The 15,000-nt window shown below is 46.0% G+C and overlaps 1 protein-coding gene across 3 annotated transcripts in view; it reads right to left on the reverse strand.

Moving 5' to 3' along the window:
• The window catches only part of myo7aa (myosin VIIAa), a 137,110-nt gene that overhangs the window by 116,074 nt on the left and 6,036 nt on the right, over window positions 1-15,000 (reverse strand). The window lies entirely within an intron of this gene.

Genomic DNA, 15,000 nt, shown 5'->3' on the forward strand with positions numbered 1-15,000 from the left:
CGTTTGATCTTTTGACCTCTTGACACATGGCGCCATGACACCTCGCCCTCATTAGACGTTTGAGTTTGAGCTTCAGTGAGAAGGGAAGGATTACACCTGAGCTACAGTTTAACCCTCCGTCCTATCACATTTCATCTGTCATGTTCTTCATCTCGTTTTCTGAGGAATTATGCAATTCACTTCTTTGGTGTACATGATTCCTCTTAACTTGTTTTAGTTCCTGTATTTACTATATATTATACTTTCTAAAAAAACAACCAAGAATAGTGCATCATCCAATTCATGCACGACAACTGTTGTGCCTGGGACTAAGTCATAACTTTATTAACCTGTTAAGCCCGAGAGCCCCCGGTAGAGGGGGCTGCAGGTTTTGTTTTTCACGAAACTGTGTCTCAGGGCTTCTTAATATTTAAAAACCTATTAATGTGTCATACCAGATTAACGGGAAGAAACTCAGCTAACTGACAATACGAAACTTATTGTAACTGCATATACAAGATATCAGATTAAAGCTGAGATTCCACAGATTATATAGGTATTAGTATCATCACTGAGCGATCAGAACTCGCGACAGGGGAAGCAAACACAGACATCATAACACGTATAGCATTACGGAACAAACACGGGAGATTGTCCCACCGTAGCTGTTATTCTGATCAAAAGTCGTGTTCAATGGCATTAAAACGATAAAAATGCGGCTGAAGGTTAATCCATAGGTTAATCCAATGTGTCTGTCACTTTGAAAAAATTATTGATAATCCATAATTACATTTGTATGTAAAAATCGGAGATTTTATATTAGCTGCTAATGGTAGCCACCAAAGTGTATCGCAGCTTCCGGTTCCGAGGCATTCTGGCTGCGCAGCACTCATTCACCAATAGGCGTGTTCACACCGGAGTACTTTTTTTCATTCAGATTTTGCATTTTATTACATCACAGTACAAACAACAGACATACAGTACACTTCCCCCCCCCCCCCCCCCCACCCACAACAGAGAGGGTGATACAAACAATAGCAAAAACTAAAATAAACAAAAAACACAATAAAATGGTCACTAGTGCATGGTAATAACATCAGTAACGACTGTAATACTTATGTATACATTAGAGAAATCTGTTGCATAAGGCATAGAGATTTGTTCAGGTTAAATCAGATCAGGGTCTAGGGATAGAGATATAAGAGGACAAAAATGAATGAATCAAATCAATACAGTAAATGCAGCTCATCCACAATGCAGCGGCTCGTCTGGTCTTCAACCTTCCTAAATTCTCCCACACCACGCCGCTCCTCCGCTCCCTCCACTGGCTTCCGGTAACTGCTAGAATCCACTTCAAGACAATGGTACTTGCGTACCATGCTGCGAATGGATCTGGCCCTTCCTACATCCAGGCAGGGGCGGATCTACCGGGGTGGCATGGGGTGGCAACTGCCACCCTAAACAATAGCCTTGCCACCCCAGCTGCCACCCCAGTTGGCATCTTTGTTTTGAAAGAAAAGTTGTTGCTCATCGGACATTTATGAGAGAAAGTCTCTAATGTCCGAGTGCAAGTGAATGCAGCACAAGATGCACGTCATGTAACCCCTCCCCCGGTCCTGGCGCGAGAGTGGAAATATGATTGGTGGCGAATTCATTTGAACGGGACGGCGCAAAACGAGAAGCCTTTCGGACCCAAGCACTGAAGCAATGAGGTAGTTGCGGTCTACAATGACAGAGAAGAGAATGTCAGTTTGGCTGCACTCAGCATTGAATCAAAACGCACTACAGCTGTTGATCTTAATAAGTTTGTGAGGCGTTTTGCTGAACAAAATAGTAATCGCCGCATTCAGCTGTAATAGACATGCCAACTTGATGCTCTGCTCACGGATGACTCGATGAGAATAACAAACTGTTAAGATGATGACCTTGTATGCGTGTATATATTTTTTTCTTTGAGGGGGTCTGCCCCCCAAAAACAATTGTAAGTCCTGAAAAAGTAAAATAAGACGGTGTGTAAAACTACACTGCCCAGCCAACAGAAAGTAACCACTTTGATTGAACTAGGCCAGTAGGTAAGGACCTTCCACTGGATAATAACTGCAGCGATGTTTTAGCTGAATACACGTTTTTTAACCCTAACTGATGCAGTTAGTCACTTCTTTAATGTTTGTTCTTTCTGATGTAAAGTCAAGGTTGTAACTGTATATCAATAATGATATAATTACTTGTTTTTCAAATTTGAAGGAGGGTGAGCAAGCATCTTGATGAACATTCATCATTAACTCCTCCAAAAAATAAATATAGTTTATTCAATAATAAATGAATATGTGAATCATAACAGTTATTCACTATATCTGTAAAGCGTCTTTGAGCACCTGTAAAAACGCTAACAAATTAAATCTATTATTATTATTATTTATTAACAGTGATTGACAGCTTATAGGAATAATATGATTGTTAATAGTATCATATTCATTCAGACAAACATCGATGAGACAGTTAATTAATGTACTTATTGCAGCAGTCTGCATAGATTTGGAACCCCTGCTGGTCTAAGAGTGAGACAAACTCATTCAGTTATTGTTCAGTTAAAATTCATTAAATTACGTCTGCCACCTTATATGTAAGGCTTTACTGATGTGCCACAATAATATCACCTATGTGATTGAGTTAAAATGTGAATATTGTGGCTTTCCAAGTTAACATTGATTGTAGGGGTGTAACGGTTCACAAACATTTCGGTTCAGTACGTAACTCGTTTTTAGGTCACGGTTCGGTTCGGTACGTTTTCGGTACAGCAGAGAAAATTATCACAAAACATTAAAAACATTTTTTTAATTATTATTAAACTGTGACTAATGTATTCAAATAAATACAAAATATAGTCAAATAAACATTAAGGTGCAGCATTTCGATGAACTGAAATAATCTGTATTTGAACTGTACTAGTACCTAAGCAGCCAGCTTGACATTAGGACTTGCTTGTCATTGTATTTTCATGTTGTTTAAAGAAAGATTAACTAGTCCACATTGCTTGCTGAAATGGCAGATCTGCTGGCACTAACAATGTCTCCTGCTGTGGAGAACACCCTCTCTAGGGACAGAGGTAGCACAGCCAGGTAGCGCTTTGCTAACATGGCAACATAAGGATACTTGGCGTTTGTAATAGCTTTGGCTCGGTCTGAACTTTCTGCGAGTGGTGGAGGCTTAAATGCTAGTGGGAGTTGGGTTTGCACTTCAGTCTTTTTTCTTTTGGTACCGGCGATATTCACATTCGGGTGATGCCTTTTCAAATGAGTGTGATGTATTGCCAGCCGCGTAACCAATGTTAGTTGAACAATACCGACAAACAGCTTTGGTTCGGTCCACCTGTCTTTGTCCGTCATCCTTGTACGTAACTACGAAACCAAAATGTTCCCAAACCGGAGACTTCAATGATGCTGGAGGATTTTCAGCTCAACTTTATCTGCGTTCGCCATTTCGACAGTTCCTCAAATTACTGACTACATTTGAACGCATCCCTGTGACCAGCTCTCATAGTATGCCTCTCGTCCAATGAAATTACTTGGTCGCTCTATGATATATACCTGAGATTACTTCCAGAAAGTTGTTCATGTTCTCAATTTGTTTACGTTTAACGCTATATTCGTTCGGTACACACGTGTACCGAACCGAAGGGCCCGTACTGAATAATTTCAGTACGGGTACGTGTACCGTTACACCCCTAATTGATTGATATGATTGCGATTTAAATCAGCATATACTTCTGTCAGGGGATGCCACCCCTCAAAATCTCCTGCCACCCTCTTGCCACCCCATGAATATTTGTCTAGATCCGCCCCTGCATCCAGGACATGGTTAAACCGTACACCCGAGCACGTGCACTCCGCTCTGAATCAGCCAAACAGCTCGCTGCACCCTCACTGCGAGGGGGACCCAAGTTCCCATCAGCAGAAACACGTGGGTTTGCTATCCTGGCTCCAAAATGGTGGAATGAGCTCCCCATTGACATCAGGACAGCAGATAGCTTGCACACCTTCCGGCGCAGACTGAAAACTCATCTCTTTCGACTCCACTTCGAGCGATAGAACTATTAACAAAGCACTTATATACTAATAAAGGACTGGCTTATCTAAAGCCAGTTGAGTAGCACTTGAAATGTTTTAGCTCTATGAAACCTGATGTACTTATATGATTCTGTTTTCTTCAAGTTTGTATCTTGTTGGTCGAACGCACTTATTGTAAGTCGCTTTGGATAAAAGCGTCAGCTAAATGTAATGTAATGTAATGTAATGTAATGTAATGTAATGTAATGTAAATGAACAAGATAAAATTAAATAATGAGATAGAATTGCAAACATTTGCAAATTGCCTGGACCACATCATGACCTCCTATACAGGGCAATGTATTGTTTATGCCAGTATTAAGTTATAGATCCTCATCTGAGGGGAGCTTTTGTAGGGCATTACAAAAATATATGAACGGTTGCCACTTTGAGACACTTAAGGAACACTTAATTTGTTCAAGCTTAAGAAAGAACATCACATCTGTTAGCCAGGCAGAAATAGAGGGAGGATGTTTGGACTTCCAGTTGAGAAGAATCCTGCGACGGGCCAAGAGGGTTGTGAAAGAGACAATATCTGCTTCTTTGGAGGTTAATGAGGACAAATCTGCAGGGACAACAAAGATGGCTATTAAGGGGCATGGCTTCAGGGTGGTCTTGAGAACATCTGAGAGGGTTTTGCAGATTGATTGCCAGTAAGTTTTCAATTTGGGACAGTGGGAAAACATATGACTAAGGTCACAGGGGGATATGGCATCTGTCACATTTGTCATTTACATTGGGGTATATTTTGGATAGCCGGGATTTGGAAAAGTGTGATCTATGTAAAACTTTAAACTGTATGAGCCCAAGGCGAGCACATGAGGTGGAAGTTCGCACTCTGTCAATTGCCCTATCCCACCAGTCTTCGGGTAGTTCCAAGTTCAATTCCTGCCGCCAAGCCATTTTAGTTTTGCTCATAGAGTATGTATCTAGTGACATAATATGCGAGTAGATTTTGGAGATAGACCCCCTCTCTCCTGGCATTAATTTCAAGAGGTCATCCCAGGATTGTTTGGGAGGGAGAGTGGGGAAGTTAGGAAAATGGGAGGAGACAAAATGCCTGACCTGAAAATAGCGAAAAAGATGGGATGCTGGTAAAGAGAATCTAGAAGCCAGGGTCTGGAAGCTAGGGAAAGTGTCATTTACAAAAAGGTCTTGGAATGACCTTATGCCTTTCCTTTTCCAGAGAGAGAAAACACCGTCCATTAAAGATGGGGGGAAGAGATGGTTCATATCGACTGGACCCTGAAGGGATGCAGAGGAAAACTTAAAGTGCTTGCGAAATTGGTACCAAATCTTCAGCGTAGAAAGGACTATGGAATTACTAGTAAAGCAAGAGAGGCTTGACTGGGGAGAATAGCAGATAAGAGCAGGTAGCGAAGTCGAGGTGAGGGAGTGAGCCTCCAGGTGGCACCATGGCACATCTGGAGCACACAGCCAGAATGGTTGTTTTTGAACATTTGCTGCCCAGTACAAGAAGTTAGGCAGCGCAAGACCTCCACTTAGTTTGCATTGTTGAAGTAGGGATCTACTGACCCTGGGCACCTTACCTGCCCAGATGAATGTAGTGACAGCTTGATTAACAGATTTAAAAAAGGATTTAGGTAAATAAAGTGGGATTGTCTGAAACAAATACAGACATTTTGGTAAGCTATTCATTTCGACAGCATTTATCCTGCCTCGCAGCGATAGAGGTAGGTTAGCCCATCTCTGGAAATCTGATTTCATTTGAACAAGGAGGGGAGCGAAGTTTGCAGAGAACAAGGCGGACAATGAGCGAGTTACTTTTACTCCAAGATAGGTGAAACCAGAGTGGCATATTTTAAAGGGCAGATCGGATTGTAAGAGCTGTAGTGCAGTTGTGTTTATTGGGAAGCATCTTTTGAAGATTGAGCTTGTAGCCGGAGAAAGAGCCAAAGATGTCCAGAGTTGTGACAACAGAGGGCAAAGAGGCGACCGGATTCTCAATGTAAAGCAGTGAATCATCTGCATAAAGAGATGTTCCCTGCCCTCCCTTGTCACCCCCCGGAAAGAGGTAGAGGCACGTAGAGCCGCAGAAAGAGGTTCAATAGCCAGTGCGAACAGTATAGGGGATAGGGGGCAACCCTGTCGTGTACCACGTCCAAGGGCAAAATAGCTTGAATAAGTATCATTGGTGCATACACTAGCTTGGGGAGAAGAGTACAAAAGGCGAATCCAAGAGCATAATGTGTTCCCAAATCCAAATGTCTTAAGGACAGAGAATAAGTATCCCAATTCTACCCGATCAAATGCCTTCTCGGCATCAAGAGAGACGACCACCTCAGGAAGGGTGGAGGGTTGCTTAGAGTAAATTATGTTGAAAAGTGTACGTATATTCGAAAATGAGTATCTCCCCTGTATAAAGCCTGTTTCTGGTATGACTACCTCCAGCCGTCGTGCAAGGACCTTAGCCAGTATCTTGACATCAGCATTAAGGAGACTGAGCGGCCTTTAAGAGCTACACAGAGTCGCGTCCTTATCCTTTTTTAAGAGGAGAGCTATTGAAGCCTGCGTCAAGGTGGGTGGAAGTGAGCCATTACCAAGCGATTCATTGTACATGGCTAAAAGCAGAGGGGCCAACTTAGCATCACATTTTTTCAAGAATTCAGGAGGGAACCCGTCAGGTCCTGGGGCCTTACCGCTCTGCATTGACCTGGTGGATTGCATAACCTCATCAAGAGTGAGAGGGGAATCGAGGTCATCCGCAACCTCAGGTGGAACTGAGGGAATCATCAATTCTTCCAAAAACTGAGTCATATTGGTGGTGTCTGATGGCATCTCCGACTTATACAAGGTAGAGTAAAAACTTTTAAAGGCATCATTAATCTGTGCTGGGTCAGAGGTCAAGTTGTTAGAGGAGTCTAGAATTTGAGGAATTAATCGGGAGGCTGCTTTGCGTTTTAATTGGTGCGCGAGCAATCGCCATGTTCATAGTAGGTTCCCCTTGAGTAACCCCTAACCCAAACGTCTTGAGTAGATAGAAGATTCAGGCGCTGTTTGTAAAGATCTGGGGACGCGGTCGAAGCATATTGGCGGTCTAACTCAAGTATCGTCTTAGAGAGCTCGTCCAGCCTAGCTCTACGGGTCCTGTTAAAATAAGAGGCATAAGAGATTATTTGCCCTCTGAGGTAGGCCTTGAGCGACTCCCATAAGAGAGAATGGGAGGTGGAGCTTGTCTTGTTAGAAAACAGAAAGTCATCAATGGCAGTGGAGATTGTACTACAAAACTTGGCATCAGAGAGCAGGAGTGAATTGAATCTCCACCGTGAAGGTGTACGAGGTTGAGTAGACAGAGATACAGTATGTCCAGAGTTAAAGGACCATGGTCAGAGATGATGATTGGTAAATATTCTGAAGAGGTAACCTTGGGCAGCAATTTATGGTCAATGAAAAAATAGTCAATAGTCAAAAAGGAATGATGTACATGAGAGAAAAAGGAGTAATCACGAGACTGAGGATTATTATATCTCCAGCGGTCGGCAAGGCCATTCAGAGACATAAAGTCAGAAAATGACCTTGCCATAGTGGACGGAGAGAACGTGGTGGGAGAAGAGCGGTCTAAGGATGGGTCAATAAGTCCCCTCCCAGTATTAAAAGGTGGGTGTTAAGACATGGGATTTTGCTCAGCAAGCTGTTAGAGAACGCAGCATTATCCAAATTGGGAGCATATACATTCACCAATACAACAGGAGTTTGCCAAACCATACCAGTAATAATTAAATATCTCCCATTTCTGTCAGAAATAATGTTAGTGGTGTAAAAATGTATCCTCTTATTTATGAGGATTGCAACACCTCTGGCTTTGGAGTCAAAATCTGAGTGGAAGACCTGACTATAATGTTGATTTTTTAGCCTATGGTGGTCTTTGATGCGTAAGTGTGTCTCCTGTAAAAAAACGAAATCTGCATTTCACTTTCTGAGGTGAGAAAAAACTCTTGACCTTTTGACAGGGCTGTTCATAGCCTTTACATTCCAGGACAAGAATTGTGTGGAGTTAGGTCTATCTGGAGTCACACCATTATCCGCCATCTATCCCATACGAACTGGAAAGTGCAGTGGCCCAGGCAATTGCAAAGTGGAGAGAAAAAAAGAAAAAAAACACAAACAAAGAAAAAAACAAAAAACAATAAAAGCAAATATACAAACATACCCTCAACAGACAACGATACAACAACTCACCCAAGTCCCGTGGCCAGGTCCCCATCCCCAAACGATGGAGACGGCAGGCAAGAAAACCTTGCGGTTTCCGGTGCGGAGGCGAAAAGCTCCTACTATCTATAGTACTCCTAACACATAACTGGTAGCTCTGCAGCTTGTTTACATAATCTAACTAGAGTATGGAAAACACATAAGCATATAACAAAAAGTGAGCTCATTTGAAAGATGGCTAATAAGAATTGCAGTAAAACACGTCTCAATCAGACCTTTAAGCACATCAAAGCCCTGAGTAAAGACCCAGTTAAATATAATATTCCAAAACATCTCCCTTAAAGTGAACTTAGGAAAAAAACAGTTTAGCAAAGCAGAAGAAAGAGCTCTGAAAAAATGCTTCAATAATACTTTAAGAAATGAAAAATGAAATTGCTCCAAATAGGCTGACGATTAAACGTTAAACGACAAATTAAAGTTGAATTGTATACAAATATATATAGGCCTACGCGGGGAAAGGATAAGTACACCAACCTATATCAACAGCCAGCCCAGGCCATGTATTTCTTAAATGTTTATAGATCATCCGTCGGGTGTCGCCTTCGGCCGTGCCTCGGGAGCCCCAAAGTGGCGCCTGGCGTAATCCAGTGCAGCTTTAGGGTCGGTGAAAGAGTGCTGCTGACCCCCGTGAGTGACGATGAGCCTAGCTGGATAGAGAAGCCCGTACCTGACGTCCGGTTTGTTACGCAGGATTTCCCTTGGCGGAGTAAACTCCCTCCTGCGATTTACCACAGTCGGTGGATAATCAGGAAATAGCTGGATTCGCTTGCCTTGGTATATCAGGTTTCCAGAGCCGGTGTGTTTGCGTAGAATGTCCTCCACGGCATGATAATAGTGAAGCCTCAGGATGAATGGGCGAGGTGGTTGTCCGTCGGAGGGACGCTGTCGGAGAGATCGGTGGCAGCGGTCGATCAGCGGCTTCTGATCCAGGGATAAGAGGTCGGTGAGTAGCTGCAAAATAAACCCTCTGGGACGTGTGCCTTCCTTCCCTTCAGGGACTCCAATCATGCAGATGTTGTTCCTCCTGCTACGTCGCTCCAGGTCCTCACATTTATCCGACAGTTTAGCAGTCTCGGCCGTCAAGCGAGCCACCTCGGTTTGCAGCCGGGTGATGTCATCTGAGTGTTGAGTTAAGGCACCTTCAACTTCCTTGATGGCCTCCGTGTGTGCTAGCATAGTAGCTTTGATTGCCGCCAATGCTGTCTGCGTGTCCCCTTTCATAATGGAGAATTCCTTTTTTAGGTTCTCAGTGACAGTCTCAATCCGGGAATCAATCGTGGCGCAAATTTCTTTTTTGTTTTGAGCCACCTCTCTGCGGAGTGTCTCAAGGGCGGCTAGCACCATGTCAGCCGGGACACTGCTCTCCTCGTGTTGTTCCTTGTCAGGCGATTTCGGTGATTCTCCCGGGCCTCCCTCCGCCGCGCAGAGCTTTGTCGATTCCGTCTTCACCATGGTTGAAAAAATCAAATGAATAGTTCCCGAAAGATGATATGATCATTAAATAAATAAATGTGTGATATAGAAGAAGTGAGGATACCCGGCCCGGAGGAAGCCCGGGGTCCCCTTCTGGAGCCAGGCCCAGAAGGAGGACTCGTCGGCGAGCGTCTGGTGGCCGGGCTTGCCACGGAGCCCGGCCGGGCCCAGCCCGAAAAGGCAACGTGGGCAACACCTCCGCTTCTCCGTCCCGCGGGCCCACCACCTACGGGAAACATCGATGGGGTCGGGTGCGCTGCCAGAAGGGTGGCAGTGAAAGCGGAGGGTCTCGACGGACCAGACCCGGGCGACAGAAGCTGGCTTTGGGGACGTGGAACGTCACCCCTCTGGGGGGGAAGGAGCCGGAGCTTGTGCGGGAGGTGGAGCGTTACCAGTTGGATCTGGTTGGGCTCACCTCTACGCACAGCGTCGGCTCTGGAACCTTACTTCTGGATAGGGGTTGGACTCTATTCTTCTCCGGAGTTGCTCAAGGTGTGAGGCGCCGGGCGGGTGTGGGGATACTCACAAGTCCCCGGTTAGGTGCTTCGTTGTTGGAGTTTACCCCAGTGGACGAGAGGCTCCCTACGCCTGCGGGTTATGGGGGGGAAAACTCTGACTGTTGTGTGTGCTTATGCACCCAACAGCAGTTCAGAGTATACGGCCTTCTTGAAGACCCTGGAAAGAGTCCTGTATGGGGCTCCTGAAGGGGACTCTTTAATCTTGCTGGGAGACTTCAACGCACATGTGGGCAATGATGGAGACACTTGGAGGGGCGTGATTGGGAGGAACGGCCCCCCTGATCTGAACCGGAGTGGTGGTTTGTTACTCGACTTCTGTGCTAGTCATGGATTGGCCATAACAAACACCATGTTCGAACATAAGGATGCTCATAAGTGTACGTGGTACCAGAGCACCCTAGGCAGAAGGTCCATGATCGATTTCGTTATCGTATCATCGGACCTGAGGCCGTATGTTTTGGACACTCGGGTAAAGAGAGGGGCAGAGTTGTCAACTGATCACCATCTGGTGGTGAGTTGGGTCGAGTGGCGGGGGAAGCCTCTAGATAGACCTGGTAAGCCCAAACGTGTAGTTCGGGTGAACTGGGAACGTCTGGAGGAGGCCCAAGTTCAGGAGGCCTTCAACTCACACCTCCGGCGGAGCTTTTCGGGCATTCCTGTGGAGGTTTTGGACATTGAACCAGAGTGGTCGGTGTTCAAAGCCTCTATTGCCGAAGCCGCGGCGGGGAGCTGTGGTCTCAAGGTCCTAGGTGCCTCAAGGGGCGGTAACCCTCGAACCTCCTGGTGGACACCGGTGGTCAGGGAAGCCGTCCGACTGAAGAAGGAGGCCTTCAGGGATTTGTTATCCCGGGGGACTCCCGAGGCAGTTGCAAGGTACCGACAGGCCCGAAGGGCAGCAGCCTCATCCGTGGCCGAGGCAAAGCAGCGGGTGTGGGAGAAGTTCGGAGAAGACATGGAGAAGGACTTTCGGGCGGCACCAAAGTTGTTCTGGAAAACTGTCCGACACCTCAGGAGGGGGAAGCAGGGAACCATCCAAGCTGTGTACAGTAAGGATGGGACGTTGTTGACCTCAACTGATGGAGTGATAGGGCGTTGGAAGGAACACTTTGAGGAACTCCTGAACCCGACAACTCCGCCCTCTATGTTAGAGGCAGAGCTGGAGTATGACGGGGGATCAACACCAATCTCCCGGGGGGAGGTCACTGAGGTTGTCAAACAACTCCACAGTGGCAAAGCCTCGGGGGTGGATGAAATCCGCCCGGAAATGCTGAAGGCTCTGGGTGTTGAGGGACTGTCATGGTTGACACGTCTCATCAACATTGCGTGGAAGTCGGAAACAGTACCGAAGGAGTGGCAGACCGGGGTGGTGGTTCCCCTTTTTAAAAAGGGGGATCAGAGGGTGTGTGCCAATTACAGAGGCATCACACTACTCAGCCTCCCCGGGAAAGTTTACTCTAAGGTACTCGAAAGGAGGGTCAGGCCGATTGTCGAACCTCAGATTGAGGAGGAACAATGCGGATTCCGTCCTGGTCGTGGAACGACGGATCAGCTTTTTACTCTCGCAAGGATCCTGGAGGGGGCCTGGGAGTACGCTTATCCGGTCTACATGTGTTTTGTAGACTTGGAGAAGGCGTATGACCGAGTTCCCAGGGAGTTACTGTGGGAGGTGCTGCGGGAGTATGGGGTGAGGGGGTCTCTACTCAGGGCCATCCAATCTCTGTACTCCCAAAGCGAGAGCTGTGTCCGGGTCCTCGGCAGTAAGTCGGACCCATTTCCGGTGAGGGTTGGCCTCCGCCAGGGCTGCGCTTTGTCACCAATCCTGTTTGTAATATACATGGATCGGATTTCGAGGCGTAGTCATGGGGGAGGGGGTCTGCAGTTCGGTGGACTAAGGATTGCACCACTGCTTTTTGCAGATGATGTGGTTCTAATGGCTTCATCGGTCTGCGACCTTCAGCACTCACTGGATCGGTTCGCAACCGAGTGTGAAGCGGCTGGGATGAGGATCAGCACCTCCAAATCTGAGGCCATGGTTCTCAGCAGGAAACCGATGGACTGTCCACTCCAAGTAGGGAATGAGTCCTTACCCCAAGTGAAGGAGTTCAAGTATCTCGGGGTCTTGTTCTCGAGTGAGGGAACAATGGAGCGTGAGATGGGCCGGAGAATCGGAGCAGCGGGAGCGGTACTGCAGTCGCTTTAACCGCAACCGTTGTGACGAAAAGGGAGCTGAGCCAGAAGGCAAAGCTCTCGGTCTTCCGGGCCATTTTTGTTCCTACCCTCACCTATGGTCATGAAGGATGGGTCATGACCGAAAGAACGAGATCGCGGATACAAGCGGCCGAGATGGGTTTTCTTCTCCGCAGGGTGGCTGGTGTCTCCCTTAGGGATAAGGTGAGAAGTTCGGTCATCAGGGAGGGACTCGGAGTTGAGCCGCTCCTCCTTCGCGTCGAAAGGAGCCAGTTGAGGTGGTTCGGGCACCTAGTTAGGATGCCACCTGGGCGCCTCCCTAGGGAGGTGTTCCAGGCACGTCCAGCTGGGAAGAGACCAAGGGGTAGACCTAGGACCAGGTGGAGGGATTATATCTCTTCGCTGGCCTGGAGCGCCTTGGGATCCCCCAGTCAGAGCTGGTTGATGTCGCCAGGGAAAAGAAAGTTTGGGGCTCTCTGCTGGAACTGCTACCCCCGCGACCCGACCACGGATAAGCGGGAGAAGATGGATGGATGGATGATATAGTATTGCCTGGAATTTTGCGTTCACACCAAAAAGAGAACTTAGTTCCGAGAACTTTGACCCCCTTTTTTAGTGCCTGCCAGAGAGGTGGTACTATCCTGGGTAGAACAAAGTACCAATTTCAATTGGCTGGGCGGATTGCAAACCACGCCCCGTAAAACTCTGAAAAGTTTTGTGAAGCCGCCATTGTATTTGCTGGCATTAGCATTAGCCCCACGCACCAACGCAGAGAGACTAACTTATTCTTTCACACACACATACGGGTTTTGGGCCGAGGGCGACACCGTACTTCCGGTATCCGCCATTTCACACCAGGTGCAACCAGAATATCATAGTCTATTGCCTTAATCAATATAGTCAACTCTAAAATACCACATATATGCATTGGCATGATAATATTATTGTGACAAGTGGGGTATTCACCTGGTGTTTCCAGAAATTAGACGTAGATGCTGCCAAAATCGACCGAAGGCCACTTTCGAGGGTCGTTTTTCCATACATCTGCAGGCAGTCTGTAAGGGCAATCGGACAACCCACACAGCTCTAGTTTACGCTGGTAACGACCTAGAGCACACCCCTCAAGTCCAGAGATGTAATCCGAAGACATGCAGCGATTTCTTCGGTCGTTAATTCAGAAAAAAAAACTAGTGCGCTCTGCCTGGCTACGTTAGCTAGCTGTTTATATTAGCACCTCCAGGATATTAGCACCTCCAGGAAAATGGCGTATTTATATATATATATATATATATGGCGCGCGTTGCATTGTGGATAGCTCGTGACGTCACTGTGTGTGAAAGAATGGCAACACAAAATAAAACATGGGAGCGGTGGAGATGAGGAGGTGTCTGCGTTCTGGCGATTTAATCAGAAGGCTTCAGTAGAAGCTGCTGGGAGTCCCAGCAGCTTCTACTGAAGCCAGTCCCCAACTCCGGGGACTTCCGGCCGGGGACTTCGGGTGGCAGTATACGCCGGGAAGTGGTTTGCGGCCTGCCAGTAAACCCAAAGCAGAAGAAGAAGAAGTGATTTATTGGTTTAATTCCATAATTTCTGGCTTTTTTGGCGTCCGTCAGGGACTGAATTTCAAAATAAATATCCGGAAACAGACGTAGGCCTATAAGGGACATTTCGAGCGTCATTGCGATTGTCAACCTTTCTGAGTTTAGGATGGCCGAAGACACTACACTACCCATAATCCCCAGCTATCGTTTAGGACTACAGTCCCCCGTAAGGTTACGCAGAGCGTCAAACAGATGTGTGAAATGGAACGAAACCACGCCAGACTATCCAAAACTGGAATCGAACGCCCCCCCCAGAACTACACATGCTGGATGCTGGCTATTGTGTTTCGCCAAATGTTCTATGGGACGTCTCTACTGAACGTTTTCGTTTTTCCCACAATTAGAAGTTGCCAGTATTAAACACATTGGCGTTATCAAATGTAAAACTATTATATATTATTTATTATAATTAATAAATGGGTGAAAATCGCTATATATACCCACATGACAGCTCATTGTTACTTTGTAATTCTACTCCACTACAATTCAGAGGTTAACCTGGTATTTTTACTCCACTGCATTTATTTGAGTTACTTTGCAGATTCTGATTAATTATGTGAAATATAAACAACCCTTAAATCAGACTTTAGTTACACCTGAGTAAAATTCAGGTAAGGTGATTGTCAAGTGCCAACAATCAGGAGAGATATTTGATAGTTGGTGCTTGAGAAGACTAAACATGTATCTGCAATTGACATGAATGGGAACGAGTAATAAAGTATATTCATTACTCGTTATTCTCTACTAATAGTTCATTAAAGACTGTATATTATGGCTATTTTGCACATCCCTTTCAAGATTTTCAAAGGTTTATTGACATATCATATACACAACTACGGTGTAGTTATGCAATGAATGAAACACTTGGGTCACAGGTTCCTCAACAGTGCATTACAAGACATCTAT

This window comes from Gymnodraco acuticeps, unplaced genomic scaffold (genome assembly GCF_902827175.1).
Source record: "Gymnodraco acuticeps unplaced genomic scaffold, fGymAcu1.1, whole genome shotgun sequence".
Classification (NCBI taxonomy): Eukaryota; Metazoa; Chordata; class Actinopteri; order Perciformes; family Bathydraconidae; genus Gymnodraco; species Gymnodraco acuticeps.